This window comes from Macrotis lagotis, chromosome 3, assembly GCF_037893015.1.
Source record: "Macrotis lagotis isolate mMagLag1 chromosome 3, bilby.v1.9.chrom.fasta, whole genome shotgun sequence".
NCBI lineage: Eukaryota > Metazoa > Chordata > Mammalia > Peramelemorphia > Peramelidae > Macrotis > Macrotis lagotis.
This window is the reverse complement of record NC_133660.1, coordinates 13,732,361-13,752,590: the sequence shown is the minus strand read 5'-3', so window position 1 is coordinate 13,752,590 and position 20,230 is coordinate 13,732,361. Positions and strand designations below refer to the sequence as shown.

Sequence of the window (20,230 nt, the reverse complement as noted above, 5' to 3'; positions counted from 1 at the left end):
ATAATAATAATAATAATAATAATTCCTATTTCAAGAAACCATGAAAGAGGCAGCTAGGTAGCACAATGAATAGACCACTGGCCCTGGAGTCAGGGATGTAAGCTCATATCTGACCTCAAGCACTTATTAATTGTGTGACTCTGGACAAGTAACTTAATCAAGATTGCCTCAAAAAATAAAAGAATGAAAATTGATTAGATCCACAGAACCAGAAGGCAGTGTAAAAGCAGAAGGAATCCATATGTCAACTGTCTAAAATGAAAACCCTAGGATTGTCAGAATCCAAATTCAGAGCTTCTAATTAAAAAAAAATACTACATGGGAACACAAAGGAATTGGCTGTTCCCATTATAAATGAGAAGAGAGGATGGAATACATATTTCAAAATGTAAAGATTTAAGTTTACATCCAAGAATAATTTACCCAGCAAAACAATTTGGACCTAAAGAGAGAAAATAGGACTTTTAAAGAAATAGACAATTTCCAAGCATTCTTAATAAAAATCCCAGAACTCAGGAGAAACTTTGAAATTTAAACACAAGAATCAAGAGGAATATAAAAAAGTAAATACATCATGAGCAACTGAAGAAACTTCATAAAGATGATCTGTTGCAGAGAGGAGAAAAGGGGGAGAATTATACTGTCACATAATGGGAATGTATAAGTGGAAGGCTATACAAAAACAAGGAAGAAGATAAATAAGAGAACAGGTATCACTTGAACCACACTTTTGTCTGAACTAGTCAAAAGAAGAAATAACACATACAAACACACACACACACACAGTTTGGTGTAAAAAAAACTCAACAGAGAAGCAAAGAACTAGAGAGACAGGAAGTAAGAGGGAGTAAGACAGGAAGGGATTAGTCATAAGCAAAACAAATTCTAATCTCGGAAGATGGATCATAAAGAGAAGATTAAGAAGATAAAAAAAGAGGGTAAGAACCTATGATTAGAGTCTGGACAAGGACAAAATAGGGCCGGGGATAAGAAGTAGACTACGGAAGCAGACTACTCAAATATAGAATCTAGCAAAGCAAGGGGGGAAAAATATAAAAGAACAGATGGATGGAAATATATTGGTCGTAAGTGTGAATGTTATAAGAAACACACATGAGGGGCGGCTAGGTGGTGCAGTGGATAAAGCACGGGCCCTGGAGTCAGGAGTACCTGGGTTCAAATCTGGTCGCAGACACTTAATAATTACCTAGCTGTGTGGCCTTGGGCAAGCCACTTAACCCCATTTGCCTTGCAAAAATCTAAAACACACACACACACACACACACACATGAAACAAAGATTCACAAAAGTTAAAGGGCTAGAGCAAAACTATTTTACTTCAACTGAATGCAAAAAAACAAAGGTAGCAATCATGATCTCATACAAGGCAAGAGCAAAACCAGACTTGAATAAAAGATTAACAACGACTAAAATATGTAAGAAGGTATTATAGACACTGACTATCAATACCTAATGTACATGTACTAAATTGTCATAGCATCTAAATGCTTAAAGGAAAAAACTAAACTAATTACAAGGGAAAATAGACAGCGAAGCTATAATTAATTCAATGTATACCTTTCAGACCTAGACAAATCTAACCAAAAATAAATCAGTAAACAAGTATCTAAATAGATATTAATTAAAATTATAAAAGACAGACCACAAGCAATTACCAATACAAAGATAAAGGTGTACGTTTAAAAAATAAACAAATAAAAATAAATTGATGGTTGGATGTATTAATAATTGAATAACTGAATAAGCAAATGAATAAGTAAATGAATGCTTCCTCTCCTATGCATGACACCATTCCAAAAATTAGTCAAATATTCAAGATAAGTGCCTCACAAACAAATGTGTAAAAACAGAAATGTTAAATCCATTCTTTATTTGCCATAATTAAATATAAATTATATTCCACAAAAGTATCATTGAAAAAAAAGGATTAAAAATTGATAGGACTAAATAATTAATCTTTAAGAATTGTCAGAGAACAAACCACAGAAATAATAATTTTATCAAAAATAAAATATACTGAAAGTATGTGAGAGATAACCAAAGCAGCCCTTAGGGAAAAGTTTTTATTGTTATAAACTTTCAGAATCATAGGAAAGAAAGGTTAGATCAATAAAATAACATGTAACTAAAAAACAAAGAAAAAAGAAAAACTAAAAAAATAGACATAAATACAACAAAATAAAAATTCTCAAAACTCATAAATGAGGTTAATAAAACTAAAAAGTCTGATTTTTTTTAAAAAAGAAACCCAAAATACCAGTATCAAAAATAAGCATTTGAAACTGTTATTTCCAAATATATGCTAATCAAACTGACAACTTAAAGGAAACAGATGGATATTTTAAAAAAACACATGGAAAGACTACAGATTAACAGAACAAGAAATAAAGAATTTAATTTTACCTCAGAAAAAGAAACTGAACACACTATAATTGAACTATTTTTAAAGTTAATAAAAAAAGACACATAAAGAAGTAAACAGGAGAAAAGAAAAAAATGTTCTTCAATATGATTAAACAAGTTACATTCCAATAAGAGAATGATTTTCTTAATTCTTGAGAACTATCTATAGGGAACATGTTTAGGTAGAAGGTATGGGCTTAAGTTGATTTTGATGAAATGATCTTTTAAAAATTAAGATAGTAAGAGGAAGTAAATGGATTAACAAGCAAATTTTATCAAGCATTCAATGAATATTAAATTCCAATATTAAATAAACTGCAAAACAAATTCCTTCAATGATATCTAAATCAGAGAGATTCAAATCAAAGAAAACTAGGGATCACTATATCTAACAACTATTGTTGCCGAAGTGGCTATAGCAAAATATCAAAAAGAAGATATACTAAGACCCTGTTGGATTTATACAAGGAATACAGGATTAGTTGAACTTTAGAAAAACAACAATTGACCGTGTTAATAACAACAGAAAAGTAGGATTAGCTATTTCTCAGAAAAAAAATCTTATAAAATACATCCATTTCTGTGGAAAACATTAGAAAACAGGCAGAAATGAACCTTTCCTTACTATGAACCATCTAAAATTAAGAGGCAGCATATTAAGCAATGGGGATAGACTAGAATACTTTACAATAAGATCAGAGGGAAAACATAGCTATCCATTATAACCACTATTATTTGATAGAATGCTAAAATTGCTAGTTACAGCAATAAGACAAGAAAAAGAAAGTGAAAGGAATAAATGCAAAGAAAAATAAAATGATCACTTTTTACAGATATAGTTTATGTAGAAAACCCTAGAAAATAGTCTAAAATTCAATGGAAATTACCATCAGCAAAGAAACAGATTTTTTAAAAGCCACATAAATATCTGCATTTCTATAATCCACTAAAGCCAGTAATAAATAAAAATTTCATCTAAAATAACTTCAGAATATATGATTCTTTTCCTATCGAGACACATAGCAAAAATATATATGTACACAACTATAAAAAATGAGACAAACCTAAATAACAGAATTATTATATTGTACATAATTAATATTTGTACATATTAATTGCATATACTTCAACCAAGCCAATATAATAAAAATGATGATACTATCTGTATCACTTTAATCATACAGTAAATTGTCAATCATACCCTCAAAGGATTATTTTATGGAACTAGAAAAAATAATAGCAAAATTCATTTGGAGACACAAAGATCAAGAAGCTCAAAAGTCATAAAGAAAAGAAGTGGGAATACTAGATCTCAAGCTATACTATGAATTGGTAATAATCAAAACAATTTTTACTGAATAAAAATCTGGTCAGTGAAATAGAATCACGCAACCAACACACATGGCACTGAAACACAGTAACCTAGAGTTTGATCAATTCAAAGACCCCAGTAATTGGCATGAGGGCTCTGATACTCAACAAATACTGTTAGAAATTCTAGAAGACAGGCTGGCAGAAATTAGGTTTAGACCAACCACTCACATCACCAAGATAGGCAAAAATAGATATATTATAAAGTACTGTCATAAAGAAATCAAAGGATCAAGGGAGAAAAGACTTCATCTACAAATAGAAGAAAAGTTCACAATCAAACAAGAGATAAAGAACATCAAGGAAGATAAAATGGATAGTGTTGATTACATAAAAATCAAAATCAAAGCAGTTAAGGTTAGAAGGGAAACAGTAACTAAGGGAAGGGAGAAGGAATTTTTATAGCAACTTTTTCTGATACTTGTCTCATTTCTGAGTATATACTCAGAAGGAACTGATTGAAGGATATTATCAATACAGCCTCTAACTCCAGAGGGAATGGCATTGGACTCAGAGTACACACTGAGACATTTTTTTTCAAAGCAGGACCAAAGTGGAATTTGTTTTAGCTTAACTTTACATGTTTTCAATGAGATTTGCTTTTTTTCCTTTCTCAAAGTGAGAAGAGAAAGAAATTGGATCTGAAAATAAAATAAAGCAATTTTTAAAAGAGGAAAGGAGGGGTGGCTAGGTGGTGCAGTGGATAGAGCACCAGCCCTGGAGTCAGGAGTAGCTGAGTTCAAATCTAGCCTCAGATACTTAATAATTACCTAGCAGTGTGCTCTTGGGCAAGCCACTTAACCCCATTGCCTTGCAAAAACCTAAAAAAAAAAAATACAAATAGGAGAAAAGTTCACAGTCAAACAAGAGATTAAGAGCATCAAGGAAGATAAAATGGATAGTGTTGGTTACATAAAAATCAAAATCAAAGCAGTTAAGATTAGAAGGGAAGCAGTAACTAAGGGAAGGCAGGAGGAAATCTTTATAGCAACTTTTTCTGATACTTGTCTCATTTCTGAGTATATATATATATATGTATATATATACATATATATATACATATATATATGGAACTGATTGAAGGTTATATCAATACAGAGGGAAAGGTTTACACTGAGACATTTTTTTCAAAGCAGAGCCAAAGTGGAATTTGTTTAGCTTAACTTTATATGTTTTCAATGAAATTTGCTTTTCTTCCTTTCTCAAGGTGAGAAGAGAAAAAAAAATTAAATCTGAAAATAAAATAAAGCGATTTTTAAAAGGGAAAGGAGAAGGAAAGGGGGAAGGAACTGGAAAAAGGAGAAAGGAAGAAAGTATCACTGGCATCTTTATTTTTAAATGCAGAGAACAGAAGGCAGGCCAAAGAGAAGCACACACAGGCAAGACCGAATTGAAAGCTCCTGACTAAATTTATCATGCTCAAAAATAAAGGCAAGCTATATATAATAGAGATTTGCAGTTTCCTGTGTAGTCCTCTTCTTCCACTATATATACACACACATATGCAATCTCTCCATATAATATCTCTATATAAATATGTAAATGTCCATTTTACATCATTCTGTTAAGTTCTGAATAAAGATGAAAAGATGGAAATTTCTTTAAATAATAAACAAGAATAGAACTAAGGGGAAAAAAGGTTCTAAAAGCCCGAGTGTCCCTGGTGGCCTGGGGGGAAGCCACAGGGCCTTCGGGCAATTCAGAGGCTCCTGGTACGGTTCCAGGCGGCCTGGGCACGGGGAAATCACACAAGTTTTGCCGTGGCTGGTGGCCGGGGGCTCTTTTTGGACTCGCCCAGCTCAGGCTTCAGAAACTTTGGCGGGGCAACTTCGGGGTTCTGGACGACCCGTCAGAGGCGCTCCGGGTCATTCTGGGGGGGGCGGCGCCAGACCGGGGAGTCGGGGGCTGAGTTAAAGGCCCCAGAGGAGCGGGCGGAGGGGCCCGCGAGGCCCTCGGCTCCGGGTCGGGGGCTCTGGGCCGCCCGGGCCCAACTGCCCCGGAGCCCTGAGCAGGGGAAGGACCTGCCGGCGCGGCGCCGGGGGGCGGGCGGCGCGCGCCCGGGCCTAGGAGAGGCCCCGGCCCCTGGCCCCGGCGCCCCCCGGCCCCGCCGCCCCCCGCCCCCCGCCGCCCCCCCCGGCGCCCCCCGGCCCCGCCGCCCCCCGCCCCCCCCGGCCCCGCCGCCCCCCGCCGCCCCGCCGCCCCCCGGCCCCCCCGGCTCCCCCAGCCCCGCCGCCCCCCGGCCCCCCCCCCCCGGCCCCCCAGCCCCGCCGCCCCCCGGCCCCCCCGGCCCCGCCGCCCCCCGGCCCCCCCGGCCCCCCGCCGCCCCCCGGCCCCGCCGCCCCCCCGGCCCCGCCGCCCCCCGGCCCCCCCGGCCCCGCCGCCCCCCGGCCCCGCCGCCCCCCGGCCCCCCCCGCCCCCCGGCCCCGCCGCCCCCCGGCCCCCCGGCCCCGCCGCCCCCCCCCCCCGGCCCCCCGCCGCCCCCCGGCCCCGCCGCCCCCCGGCCCCCCGCCGCCCCCCGGCCCCCCCCCCCCGGCCCCCCGCCGCCCCCCCGGCCCCCCCCCCGGCCCCCCCCCCCCGGCCCCGCCGCCCCCCCCGGCCCCCCGGCCCCGCCGCCCCCGGCCCCCCAACGCCTTGCCACCGTGGCTGGGGGGTCGCCGCCGCCCAGACTGGCTGCCCCACGGGGGGCGGCTGCTCCTCCCCGGCCCGCACGCCCCCGCCCCGCCCCCGGCCCCCCGCGCCCGGTCACCCGGGGCGGCCGCCGAAGGTCAGCGCGGCCGGGCGCTGCCACGCCGCCCCCCGGCCCCCCGCGACCACCCGCCCGAGCCGCTCCGATCCATCACCGGAGAGAGCCGCGGCCGGCGCGCTGCCGCCCGCAGGAGCCGCCCCGAGGCCGGGCACGCCGGCGTCGGCCGAGCGGGCGCTGGGTCCCCCGCCCGGGCCGCGCCGTCCCGCCGCGCTGCGCCTCCCAGCCTGGGCCGCGGGGCCCCGGGACGCCCGCCCTGACGCCTCGCCCGGCCCGGGCTCCGGAGTCCTCGGGCTCGGCCCGGCGTCACGACCGCCGGGAAGTTTCCTCCGCCCGCGGACTGCGGCCCAGCGCCCCGGACTGACTCCCGGAGCCGGCCAATGGGACGCCCGCCTCGGCGCCCGCCCGCACCAATGGCTGCGGCCCGCAGGGGGCCGGGGGCGGGGCGCTGGGGGCCACGTGGGGAGCCGGGCTGGGCGGGAGAGGCGGCCGGACTGGGCCGGCCCGGCCTGCGGGAGCGCGGCGGCAGCGAGCGGGGCCACGGGGCCCGCGGCCCGGGAGGGCCCCAAGTGACCGCGCCGGGAAGGCGGGCTCCGGGGGGTCCGCCGGGGGGCCCAGCGAGGGGGGCGCCCTGCCGCCCCCTGCCCCGGGGCCGAGAGGAGGTAAGGGCCCGGCTCGGGAGCGCCCAGCCTCCGCCGGGGTCCACCTCAGGGTGGCCCCGCGCTGCCTCGGATACAATGTATCTGTGTGTGCGTGCGTGCGTGCGTGCGTGTGTGTCCGTGTGTCTGTGTGTGTTCCTGTGTTGTGTGTGTGTGTGTGTTCGTGTGTCTGTGTGTGTGTGTCCATGTGTCTGTGTGTGTTCCTGTGTGTGTCTGTGTGTGTTCGTGTGTGTGTGTGTGTGTGTGTGTGTGTGTGTCTTAAAAAATATTCAAGTGGGTGGCCTTTTGAAGGGGGAGAGGAGACATGAGCTCGGCAGATCAGGAGGAGCCTCTAGAAGAGGGGCCCTGTTAGAGGGGGGCCCCCATTAGAAGAGGAACCCCTATTAGAAGGGGACACCTGAGCTGATCTTTAAAGTTACATCGAGGAGTCTAAGACACCCAGGGGAGAAGAAAAAGCATTCCATGAAGGGCCAAGATCCAGGGCAAAGCCACCAAAAGGAAAGATGCCATGGCCTGTGTTCTGATGGAGACAATGTAAAAGGCTAAAGTGTGAGACTTAAAGGATATCTGTTTAAATTTTACATGTCTGTCACCATACCTTTGTTCTGTTCTTCACAATACCCAAAACATCATGTATTTCTGTTTGAAAGGATGTAGACTTCATTAAGGTAGAATCACTCTCTCTGTCTCTATCTCTCTATCCCTCTGTCTCTCTCTCTCTTTCTCTGTCTTTCTCCCTCTGTTTCTCTCTCTGTCTCTGCCTCTCTCTCTCTCTGTCTCTGTCTGTCTGCCTCTCTCTTTCTCTCTCATATCCAGTGACCTCAGTGCCCAATGCCTGACATAGTAGGGATTTAATGTATGCTTGTTAGAAGCATTGCCCCCCTCAAAAGAACTGGCCCTGCCTATCCTGGTGTTATATGGCTGCCATTTATGTAACAGTACACTATTGGAAGGGCTGGAGATAATCGTCACCCCAAAGGCCTATGGTATGTCCAGGCAGGTTGCAACATATTACAAAAAGGAACTGGATGTCAACAAAGAAATGCATGAGGGGAAAAAATGGACTGGTCAGGTGGTAAGAACAAGTGGTACCTGATGACCAGCCCATGGAGGAAGCAAGATTTCTAACACATTGGGTGGACCTCTCCTGTCAAACTTAGAGAACAAAAATTCTCCCTTTGGAATGTATGTCTCACAAAATGGAGAGAAGTGGAGGGGTTGTGGTCTTTCAGAATAGAAATACCCACATCAGTGATATGGTGTGTCAAACTGAATATTTGTGGATCTCCTTTACATAGTATGGGGGGGGGCGAGTTAAGTGACTTGCTCAGGGTCACAAAGCTAGTAAGTGTTGAAAGGCTGAAATTTCTTACTCTTGAAGTCAAATTTGAATTCAGGTCTGCCTGACTCCAGGTCCAACTCTTTATTCACCCAACTGATCCTGGGTCTCCTTTAAAAACTCAAATGAAAATAGTAAAATTCAAAAAAGACCAGGATGTAAGTTATATCTACTAGAATCAATGTAATGTTGATGGCATAAACAATGAAATGGAAGGAAAAGTCTAATATATATAGAATACAAGAGAACAAAGAAAGAACTAGAAAAGAATAGTTTATTAGTGCCACCCATTATTTAGGTTTCCTTCTCCTACAAAGGACTCTTGTTCTAGATTCACATGGGCCTGGTTCAGGCATGGGGAAATAATGACTTTCCTAAAATTTTCTATTTGTTGTATTACCTCCTGGAGTTCTAGGGAAAACCTCTATAGCAAAGCTTAGGTATGGCTCATTTCAAGGATCTTCCCTTAAACAGATCTCTTCTAGAAAAGGTACACAATATCATAAGCAATTCATTTTCTCCCACAAAGTGATTGAGGTAAAAAAAGACTCAATAAGCACATAGGAGTAAATACATAAAACAATAATCATCACCATCATTATCATCTCCTAAAATTAAAGTCACATCATAAATACACTAAGACTTTAAAAGATTTGAGTTTTACAAGGAAATGAATAATGAAAGTTCCCAAAATACAATCTTGTAAGGACCTAGTTTATTTCTTACCTGCCTCCTTAAACTGTCTAATCCTGGAGCAAACAGTAGTGTATCAGAGGCCCAGAAAACTCAATAAAAGTCTGTTTTATTTGGAAAAAAATAGAAAATTTTCATATGTATAACTGATACCACCATAAAAATATGGATTGGGCTTTTTTAACTCTTTCAGCTGCAACATCTTTCTAGGAGTTTCTGAGTTTTTTAGTTTGTTTTTTGCAAGGCAATGGGATTAAATGATTTGCCCAAGGTCACACAGCTAGGTAACAATTTATGTCTGAGGCTTGATTTGAACTCAGATCCTCCTGACTCCAGGGCCAGCTGCTCTATCCACTGCACTATCTAGTTGTCCCCTGGAAGTTTATGGTGATAATGGGAATGTGTAGTTGTAGGGAGTATTACTCACTAGGCAGCCAGTACCCACTCAGGAAGTCTTGACCTCTTAAATTCATGATGTAGTCACCAAGGCTAGAATTGTCCATGTTTTAGGATCAGAGTTCACCTATGAATTTTCAAAGAAACACAAAGCAGAAGAAATAGGAGCTTGAATTCTAATCCCAGTTTTACTTGGCAAGCATATGATCTTGTTTTCATATGATTATAGTCACCTTGGAGCTGGTCAGAAAGGAAGGAACAAACACCCCCTCCTCCACATACACATTCTCAAACACACAGATACCCCCTTCCTGAAAGTCTTAAGAGAAAGCTGGTAGAGTCCCAAATGATAACAATCTAAAGAGAGAGGGAGGGAACGAGGTGGAACTTTTTTCATCAATTCCTAAAGACTACCAAGTGGGCAACTCCTTCTGGCTCCAGTCATGGGGACTAAGGACAAGCTAAGAACAAGAATTTTGATCAATCAAAATTCTTGTTCTTAGTTTGTTCTTTGCAAGGGCCCAAAGCATCCATCATCATGGAGTCAGAGCACCAATCCATTGGTAATGTTTGGTCCACCATCACTACATTAATATTTAGATAAATGTTTATATCTATATCTATATCTATATATATAATTTTGTTGTATTTTATATGCCAAACTTCAGCCTAAGTAACAGATTGGTGCCCAAGATTAAAACCCCCAACAAATGATTTATAATGGAAAAATTTGGTTACTATAAGGCTTTATCACTAAAAATTGAAATTCTAAAAATTTACTTGGCCTTCGAGACAGAAACTTCAGATAATGCATTTATAACATATCACATTAATTTTCTGAATTAGATTTTCAACAAGCATGAGGGCCAGTTCCATTTACCAACATGTTTTTAAAAGGTTCCAATACTATCAACAGCCCCTTGACACCTTATAAAGCAAATTACAGGAGTTGTTTTGCATATCTCTTATCTGAAGTGGTTATTACTTTGTAAACCTCAAAATGCTATATAAATTCCAATTAAACTATTATTGTTTAATTTTTTCTCCTTCAGTTGACCATTTGCTTGTCAGTGTACATATTGTATCTCCTTTCCAAATAGAATATGAGCTCTACTGTTTCATTATTGTCTTTCAGTGACTAACACAGTGCCTTGGGTGTAATAGATACTTAAAAATTGAATTATTATTGCTTACTTCATCCTCTTCCCCTTCCTAAAGTTCTATTTTTCCATAGCTTTCTTTGCTATATTCCCTACTTCTCTCATCCTTTTAAAAAAAACACAGAATTTTGTAGCTGGAAGGAATGGCTCTCTAATTTCACACTTACCCAAAAACTATCATATACATGACAATAATTCAGCTTCTTCATGGATACATATTAAAAGTCTTTTCAGTTTCTCTAGAAAAATTAGGAATAATATTTCTCTAGTCTAAAAACCTTTCCAGATTTCCCTGTTTAAATGTACAAATCCCATGTTGATGGGATCTTAGGATAATAGACTTCTGAATGGAAACAAAATCTTAAAACAAAATCTTACTTTTTGTCTTCGTAAGATCTTTGCTTTCCCCTAGAGAGATTCTTACAATGATGCTCTCTACCTCTGTTCTCTAACTGCACCTAGTATTTCTAAGACTAGTCTTCTCTATGTCTTGTTATGAGTCTGATATTGGCCTTCACATCCTGAGCATATTTTCTTTTTTCTAATGCCTTGGACGACTGAATCAAGAGGATGACTCCCCATCGACACCTGATCTTTAATGCTGCTACTGACATTCTTCTAGAGCCTTCCTTGGGAAATGGAACTATAGAGCTTCTTTCTCTGGATAACAGCACCACAAAGACCTCTCCTGTCCTTCCCCAGTATTGAGTGAAAAATTCTTCAGTGTGCTCTCTCCATGCTACTCCCATAGTTCAGGAAATTAGAACCACTGAGGTTCTACCAACTTTCCTCATCTTCTTGGTGCAAAGAGATGATCTCCCTCTTCTTAACCAATTCTCTTATTAATCCAGAGTCTTAAAGTTCTGTTGCCTTCTCCACGTCCTGTCATGCTGCTGTCGTCCTGTCATGCTGCTGCCATCCCTTTCTGTAGATTTTCGATGCTTCCATGATTTTTAGAGAATAAAGTGTATGAGTGTGTATGTGAGTTTCCTTTTTTACATTCAGAGGAAGCACCCTAACAGGGAAGAAAATTCCTATCAATCTTTGAGAGGAGTGATCAAGGAAGGAATTTACTGATTATTTCCTATACTATTTGTTGAAATACAATGCTCCAACATCCCAAACTTTATTCTTAACGTATTATGACATCTTGTACAAGATTCCTATAAATGTTACTTTGAAATATATAGAGCACAGATTTGTTCAAGGGTTTGGGAGGAGGATAGCATTTTTGGTATTTTCTTTCTTAAGCTAGAAATAGTTGGATATAGAATAATGTTGGGGCTTTTTTTACATACTTGAAATACAACTTCATTATGATCTAAATGAAAAAGGAATGGGAATGGCAGTAACAAACAAGACCACTGAATATTGTTATGTGACTGTAGCAGCTTTATATTTGAAACTCAAGGGAAGGTAATTGCAGTCCAAAACAGCTAAATACAGAGGTCCAAAATATAAATTATATTTTTTTAAACTGCCACATTCACTCTGAAGCCCACTGATCTTCAGCCTCCCAAAGATTAAACACATGTTCTGCTCACCTATGTAATAAAGTGGCAAACCCACTATACTACTGACATCACAGGACAGTTGCCCATAAAACTAGACCTCTGACACTGGGTTCTGGCCTTCGATGACCCTTATAGGTCATCATCTTCATCAGGGAGTACAATTGTCTGAACAATCTGTAAGTCCTGCTCATATTGTTCTACCGGTGATGAATCTATGACAACCTCTGGAGGTACAAGAGCAGGCTTCTCAAAGTTGCAGTTACTTTTGGCTGAAAGTCATAGTACTGGAGATTCTTCCTATGGAAGACAATTGATTTCACCTTGACTTTTCTGTGCTTAATATCCACTATGTTGCTACACAATACTAAAGGGAGATTTTCACATACTCATACCAGATCTTTATTCCAGTCAGATACATTCTTGTTTCCCTTGATGTTAAATCCAACATTATAATGGCACACTGAGCTTGGATGGAATAACCATCTCTCAGACCACCAAAATTCTCTTGGTCAGTTATATCCCATATGTTGAATTTAATGGGACCTCAGTACGGATGTATCTCAACTAATAAGGCGGCTACATATTTTTCAAATTTACCAGTCAAGTGACATTTCACAAAGATGGTTTTTCCCATACTTCCATCACCAACTAATACAAGATTGAACTTCACTTGGAGTTCTCCTTTGGGAAGCTATCATGATGCTTCTTTACCTCACTCTAGCATTCAGTCTTTGCCCCACCTCAACTGCTGACCAGCACATCACATGATAAATAATAATGTTAAATTAAATACAGTTGTTTATGGAAGATGACAGGCTCAGTATCCTCCACACCTCCAATCAAAGGGAATTTACACCTGCTTGAGAAAGCCAATTTCACTCTTGTAAAATTCTAGTTCAGGGATAGGGAACCTGAAAGGGCCATTTGGATATTTTATAACATCATTTGCAGGCTATATGTGGTCAAGCTGTTAATTAATTCTCTCTAGATTTATTGAATTTCAAGTCTCACCTGCAGTTGCCATACCAATATGACCCATGGGCAGGAACTTCCTTACCCCTGGTCTAGTTCTTATTAAGTTTTTCCTGACTTCAAGGCTAATTTTGCCTCATTCAATCTTCCATGCATTGTTCTTCCTTCTGCCCTTGAAGACTAAACAAAACAAAGCTAATTCCTTCCACATGATATACCTTTGTAAGGGTAAAGTTGAAACCACTATACCCCATTTTATGCCTTAACTAGGTGAGAACATATTTCAGTTATTTAAAAGATCTTAGACTAAAATGCAAAAAGTCCTCAAAAGTCATTTGACAAAGTGAAAGGTCAAACAAGAGGTCTCTTCCATTTAATTGTGGGATTTTGTTACACCTTCTGTATAAAAACACGAGTTAGCTGGAAAGGGAGGTCTTTGCAGAAACTGGAAAAAATATGACTTTCCAGTACTTCCCTAGAGAGGAACCTTTTGAGGTATAGGAGTAGAGGAAAGTCAAGCCTTCAAGGTCAAAGCAAAAGCAGTTTCTTTAGTCACCCACTCACCTTTTTGATTACAGAGCCTTCTTATTTCAGAGGATGTTGAACTTCTCATCTTCCCATTGGTGTCTAATATGGTGGTCTTGGATTAGCTAGCAGGAGCTGAAGACAATCTAGATACAGATTCACCATGCCTAAGTGGAAACTTCTTGAGCATTCAACAAATGAAAGGTACTTCTCTCAATTAGAACTATTAAAAACCTGCCACATGTATTCCTTAAGCTTTCCTTAAGATTTCGTATGTGGTGGGAAGAATATAACACTACTTTTGGGGTGTTTTTTTTTACCAACTCTTCATACCATTTTATGCTTTTTAAAGCCTTCTTGAGGTTAAGTTCTTAAGGTAAATTCTCAGTTGATTAACTTAGGGAAAAGTCTACCAGTGCATATCTAGCTGATGGAAAGAACCACCCTCTGACCCTCTTTGGGATATTCACTAGAAGCAGGGAAAAGAAAATATAGTCAGCCTTACTGTGGGAACTTAACTCATCTGTGAAAGTGGGAGTTTGGGGCTAAGGATCTTTAGAACTCACATGAGTTCTAACTTTGAATATTTGAACTTGTTATATCCCCCAAGTCTTCTTTTTCTAGGTAGCTAGGTGGCAACATGGATAGAGCCCTGGGCTTAGAATCAGGAAGACTTGCATTCAAATGCAGCCTCAGACACTGTTTGACCCCCTACAAGTCACTTCTACCTTCTTCCTTTGCTCAACCCTTATGTGATTTCTATCTCTATTATCTATGTCTACCTATTCTCTCTCTCTCATCTATCTTAGCATCTATCAAACTATTATCTATCTATATCCATTAATCTATCTCTATCTAGCATCCTTCTATCCACTCTTCAATCTATCTATCTATCTATATCTAACTAACTAGGTTCAATGCAGTGGTGCAGTGAATAGAGTCAGGAGGCTAGGAGTTTGAATCCCACTTCAGGCACTTGACACTTATTAGCTGTGTGACTCTGGACAAGTCACTTAACCTTGATTGCCTCACATCCAGGGCCATCTCCAGTTATCTTGATTCTTATCTGGCCCCTGGATCCAGATGGCTCCAGAGGAGAAGATGAGGCTGGTGACCCCCCTCATTCAAATCCAATTCAAGTGCTTGTCATGGCTTCATCTCCCTGATGTTGTGGTCTGCTTCGAGAATGAAGGACAAACATTATTTGATGTAGACTCAAGATTTTTCACCTTTCTGGTTGCCCTCTATGGAGGGCATTATTGGCATCAGCAACAGCATTATAGCTCACATCTCTATAATATATGTGCTTATTATTTTGTTGGATTCTCATAATAAACCTGGGAGGTAGATCTCACACACTATCATTTCAGACATTCAATAAATATCATCTCCATTTTACAGATGAGGAAACTCAGCAAATAGGGGGATTCTACTAGTAATGTCTGAGATGAGAATTGAACTTGGGTCTTCTCGATTCCAAGCTTGCTATCTTATTTGGGAAAATTATTCCTCTGAAGGCAGCCTAAAAAGACATTAGTTTTTTGACATCCCTATCACAATGCTAACTGACTCAGAGTGAATTTGAAAAAACCATAATCTTTTTCAAACAAATTAATATATAGTCCTGTCCTGTTATTTGTGAAGCTGAATTTTTAATCCAAATGGGATGCTTCCCTACTAAGTAACCCCTTATTAGGGCAACTTTGGCTTGACATGTAGATACTGGACCAAAATTGTGACATACACTGACATACTCACTTCACATACCAGTCTGTTTTCCTTCTTTCTTTTAGGCAATTGAGATTAAGTGACATGTACAGCATCTCATAATTAGTGCCTGAGGCCCTACTTGAACTCAGCTTCTCCTCACTCCAGGGTTGGTACTCTATCCACTGCACCACTCAGTTGCTTCTATCTAATTTCAATACCTGTTATTTTTACTTTTTTTTTTTTTTGCAAGACAGTTGGGTTAAGTGATATGCCCAAAGTCACACAGCTAGGTAATTATTAAGTGTCTGAGACTAGATTTGAACTCAGGTCCTCCTGACTCCAGGACAGGTGCTCTATTCACTGCACTACCTATTTGCTCCCTGTTCTTTTTTACTTTCACAATATGTTTTAGATATCTGCCTTGCAGAGAGAGCCTACCACCTCAGTGTAGATTCCCATCACCTCACATCTAGATTGCTGCCGTAAACTAATGGTTGTTCCTCCTTTTTCATGTCTCTTCTTGCTCTAGTTCACCCTGATACTCAATTTTCCAAGTAATCTTCCTGCAACACAAATATAACCATGTTTCACACACCACCATGACCATTCCCACCCAGCATTCAATAAAATCCAGTCACTTTCTATTACCTATAAATTCTGACTTTAAATCTGTTCACAACCTGGTCCCTTCCTACCTTTCTAATCTTACTTTTTATTCCCTATCACATACTCTATGAGTCTTATTGTTCTTTGAAAATGTCACTGACTTCTGAATGCTCTCCTTTCTCATTTCTATCTTCTGGCTTCTCTAACTTCAAGACTCAGTTCAAATCATACCTTTTGCAAGAGACTTTTCCTGGTCCCTTCCCCACAGTTAGTGTCTCTGATTAACTGCAATTTTTTTTATTATTCAGTTGTTTGTCAGTTATGTCCAACTCTTTGTTATTCATTTGGTGTTTTCTTGGCAGACATCCTGGAATGGTTTCCCAGCTTCTTCTCTAGCTCATTTTATGGATGAGGAAACAGAGCAGACAATTAAGTGTCTTGCCCAGGTGACACAGCTAGTGTCTTCTTGACTCTTGACCTGGCACTCGATCCTCTGCATTGTCCCCTGGCTGTCCTTATCTCCAATTTACCCTGTATTTATTGTGTTATCTATGATTACTAGTAGCATTACCCTGTATTTGCCTCAGTTTCCTCATCTGTAAAATAGAGATAATGATACCTCTCAGGGTTATTGTGAGGATCCAATGAGATCGTAAATCATTTAGCATAGTCTCCACTAGGTCCTCAAGAGATTGTTTTTGCTTTGTTTTGTATCTTCAGTGCTTAGCACAGTGCTTCCTACATAGTATTTAGTAAATGCTTAATTGATTGGCTGACTATGGAACTGTGAGATTGTGGAACTTTTCCATGAAGAATTCTGACAGAGCAAAAAATGCAGGTTTGGAGCTTATGTGGTATACTTTAACTTAGAATTTTGTTGGAAAATTACAGGGACCCAGACATTCTTTTTCCCTCCCCGCTCTACTGTAGTTACCACAACCAATGATTTTTAATTTTAATTTTTTGCTTTGCTTGATAGGGGCAATAATCAGGGAGCTATACTGAACATCTTAACAATATTTTCATCTAAGTCTCAACTGTATGAAAGACTGTACTCTCCTACTGTTATGATTTAAATGTTACTTTTGATGGTTCTTTTAAGCTATATTGATGTTGGTTGAAATGTTTTTTTATCCCTTGAAATTAAGTCCTATGAAGTATGTTTCTGTTGCTGATAGCTAAAAAGTAGTTTTGCTTTAGCTCTTTAAAAATTTTCAGTGGGACATTTTTGTAAATTTTATATTTATGTTTTTTCAGATATTTTTGATTTGCCTCAAAAGGAGGCAGTCATTTTTGTAAACAAGTCTACCATCTGATTCTGAGATGAATATTTTCTTATTTATTGATTGCATGGTTTTATTTTTCTTGATTTATCATTCTTTAATTCCATTACACAGAAACTTTTATCTCATTTCTTTGTTATATACTTGAAATATTTTTCTAGTGACTACTCAAAGAAGGTCCTAAATATTTTTTTTAATATGGTTGCTGCACATAAACCTTTACCAGCTTTCTGCCCCATAATCTATCTGATGCTTGTATTCAATATGTTTCTTGAATTTTATTTGTGTATTGTGAAATTCTGAAGAAGTTTTGAATGAATAATATTTGTATAATTATTTGCTCTATGGTTGGTACATGGAAAAAGTTATTGATGCTGTTTTTCATGATTAGGATCTGATGCCTATTCCTATATTTCTTTGCATATTTGCTTATTTTTTATGTCCCATGTATTAATTGCACAGTTTCTCTATTTTGTTTCAGTTGAATTGTTAACCTTATTGAATTTCTTAAACATGAGAAATCTCTTTAAATGAGTGCCTAAGCAGTTGAGATGTAGTGTCACATTGTAGGCATTAAAATTTGTAGAGGCCTCCTGCTATTAGCAGAATACTCAGGTTATGGGGTTAAAGATACTTTTACATATTGCAAAGTAATGTGAGAAGCTTGGAGACTATAGAGTAAAGTATACTACCCTAAAAGCTTGTGAGAAAACTAAAGAAGTTCTGTGTGAATTAGCTGAATCATTTGATCCTATAAATTTTTCTAATGAAGTAGCAGCAGGACCTGGTACCTGAAAAGTACTTCGGCCTCTGAGGAGGAAGAGATGCTTAGAAAGGTGGAAGTCTATTGAACAAGAAAGGGTTTTCCACAGAAAGAACATATATATAATCCGGTTTGGAAGATACTTCTCCCAAAGGAAACTTAAGTTAGACCTCCCTCCTGTGACAAACATGACAAAATTTGGCATCTTTCATTGAAAGATGTTCAGGAGGAGACTTGGATTGGCCATGTAGAATATGTTCTATAGGGGTAGAAGGTACCAGAGTAAGAAGAGATAATTAAATTGATAGAGTCTCTCACAGTGGCAGTTCTTGGCTTTGTACAGAATCTTAAGACTAACAGCTCAGAATCACCTGGTAGACTTATTTACAAAATTTAGACATTGTTCGGTAGCTGTGGGATGAAACAGAAAGCATTTACCACATTGATTGGTTCTACCATGTAGTATATGAGATTGACTCTGACTTTGTGGTCAGTGGAAACTCAATTGTAGAGGCTAATAATCTGAGAAAGAAAGTCTGGTCAAACTGTAACAAATGGGAAGAGGTCCAATGTACAACCCTGAGATGGTCCTGCACCTTCTTAGCTTAGAAGCACAAATCCTCCTAAAAAGTAATGGAGGTGAGGCAATTATTCATATAGATAGAACATCACTTTATCCTTACTAAGGGGAGGTCTGGCCTACCTATTCCAGTAATAAAGCAAGGGAGCTTCACTGAAGATATAGAACTCAAGGCAGAGACTCAGAGAATAAAGTGAGAGAGTAAATTCTTGGCAAGGTAAAGGACCAATACAGTTGAGGGCACAAATACCTGATTAAAAAAACACCTCATCGGGGCATAAGCATGACCCCTTCTTGGTTACAATTACAGATAGAGAGTCTATGTGTCTTAGATGTGCAAATGAATACAATTTTGGCCATTCAGAAGTTAATATCTTATTCTCTAGCTTGGGGACATCAAACTAGGCCCAGGGAATGAGAATGACTTGGACCCAGAGGAAAGTCACAATTATCTCATTGTTGATTCCTTATGAGTCTATTTAACTTAGATTTAAAGTTGGCCATTTAGAGAAGATTGAGTAAAGATAGAGACTGTGGACTTCAATGTTGTCCTGGATAGTGAATTTGAAATTACTATCACCTTTGTATTCTTATAAGACACATTTGAGAAAAATATCTTTAAAGTATATGAAAACCTTTGGACTTGTTGGATTGAATGATAAAGAGTAGCTCTACCTGGGACACATCAAGATAAGCTTGAAATTTCTTAAGCGAATTTTTTTGGTGTCAATGAGAAAGTAGGCATAGTGGTTCCAGTAGAATCCATATGTTCAACACTCACTGAAATGTCAGCACTGATTGGAACCAATCTTAGCCCATTAAAATATTACAGGATACTGCAAGCAATAAGCTGTAACTTAATGAGACCTTCAAGAAAATAGAGATGAAAAGTGGCACTGAACAAAAGCACTGATTTTTTAAAAAAAACTCTGACATGGATCCCAAGCTGTTTGACTTTGGTAATTCTCCAGTATCAGAAGAATGGAAGGATAAGCTCAGACAAGCATCTTCTCACTACATGAGTACAATGTGCCAAAGGAGCAACCCACAGAATCCAGTTGAACAATCCTCAATTTCCTCTATTTGAGGAAAGATTCTTTTTTCTATGATGGAAGACTTGAAAAACCATCTCAAAGAAATGCTTGTCCTTGGCATCAATGTGCTTTTTAACCATCCTTCCTTACCTCGGTTGTTTATGGATGACTGCAATGTGAACAGATGGCTATAAGAGAAGTGATAAAATCCCAAAATCAAAAAAATAATGCTAAAGGGTTAAAGTTCATCATATTTTTGTTACAGTTGAATGCTGTACTAAACTTTTGACTGATTTCAAGTATGAAACCATGAAGTACTTGGTACTACCTCAACTATTACTCATAATAATAATAATAATAATAATAATAATAAATGTTTGTCCTTCACTTTTGAAGAAGACTACAACATTAGGGAGATGATGCCATGACAAACACATGAATTGGATTTGAGTGAGGGG

The 20,230-nt window shown here is 40.2% G+C and overlaps 1 protein-coding gene and 1 pseudogene across 7 annotated transcripts in view; both read right to left on the bottom strand.

Annotated features, from left to right (window-relative positions):
* Positions 1 to 6,720, bottom strand: part of HERC3 (HECT and RLD domain containing E3 ubiquitin protein ligase 3) — a 120,663-nt gene extending 113,943 nt beyond the window's left edge. The window contains exons 1-2 of one of the 7 annotated variants that reach the window (XM_074228142.1): positions 6,636 to 6,651; positions 4,566 to 4,616 (exon numbers count right to left, since the gene is read on the bottom strand). The gene's annotated coding sequence lies outside the window, so the exon portion shown is untranslated. Of the gene's footprint in view, positions 1 to 4,565; positions 5,668 to 6,635 lie in introns of those variants that run through there. The other 6 variants (XM_074228143.1, XM_074228145.1, XM_074228144.1 and 3 more) reach the window with 6 other exon arrangements.
* Positions 6,721 to 12,428: 5,708 nt separating this feature from the next.
* LOC141517115 (GTP-binding nuclear protein Ran pseudogene) lies at positions 12,429 to 13,338 on the bottom strand (annotated as a pseudogene).
* Between the last annotated feature and the right edge of the window lie 6,892 nt (positions 13,339 to 20,230).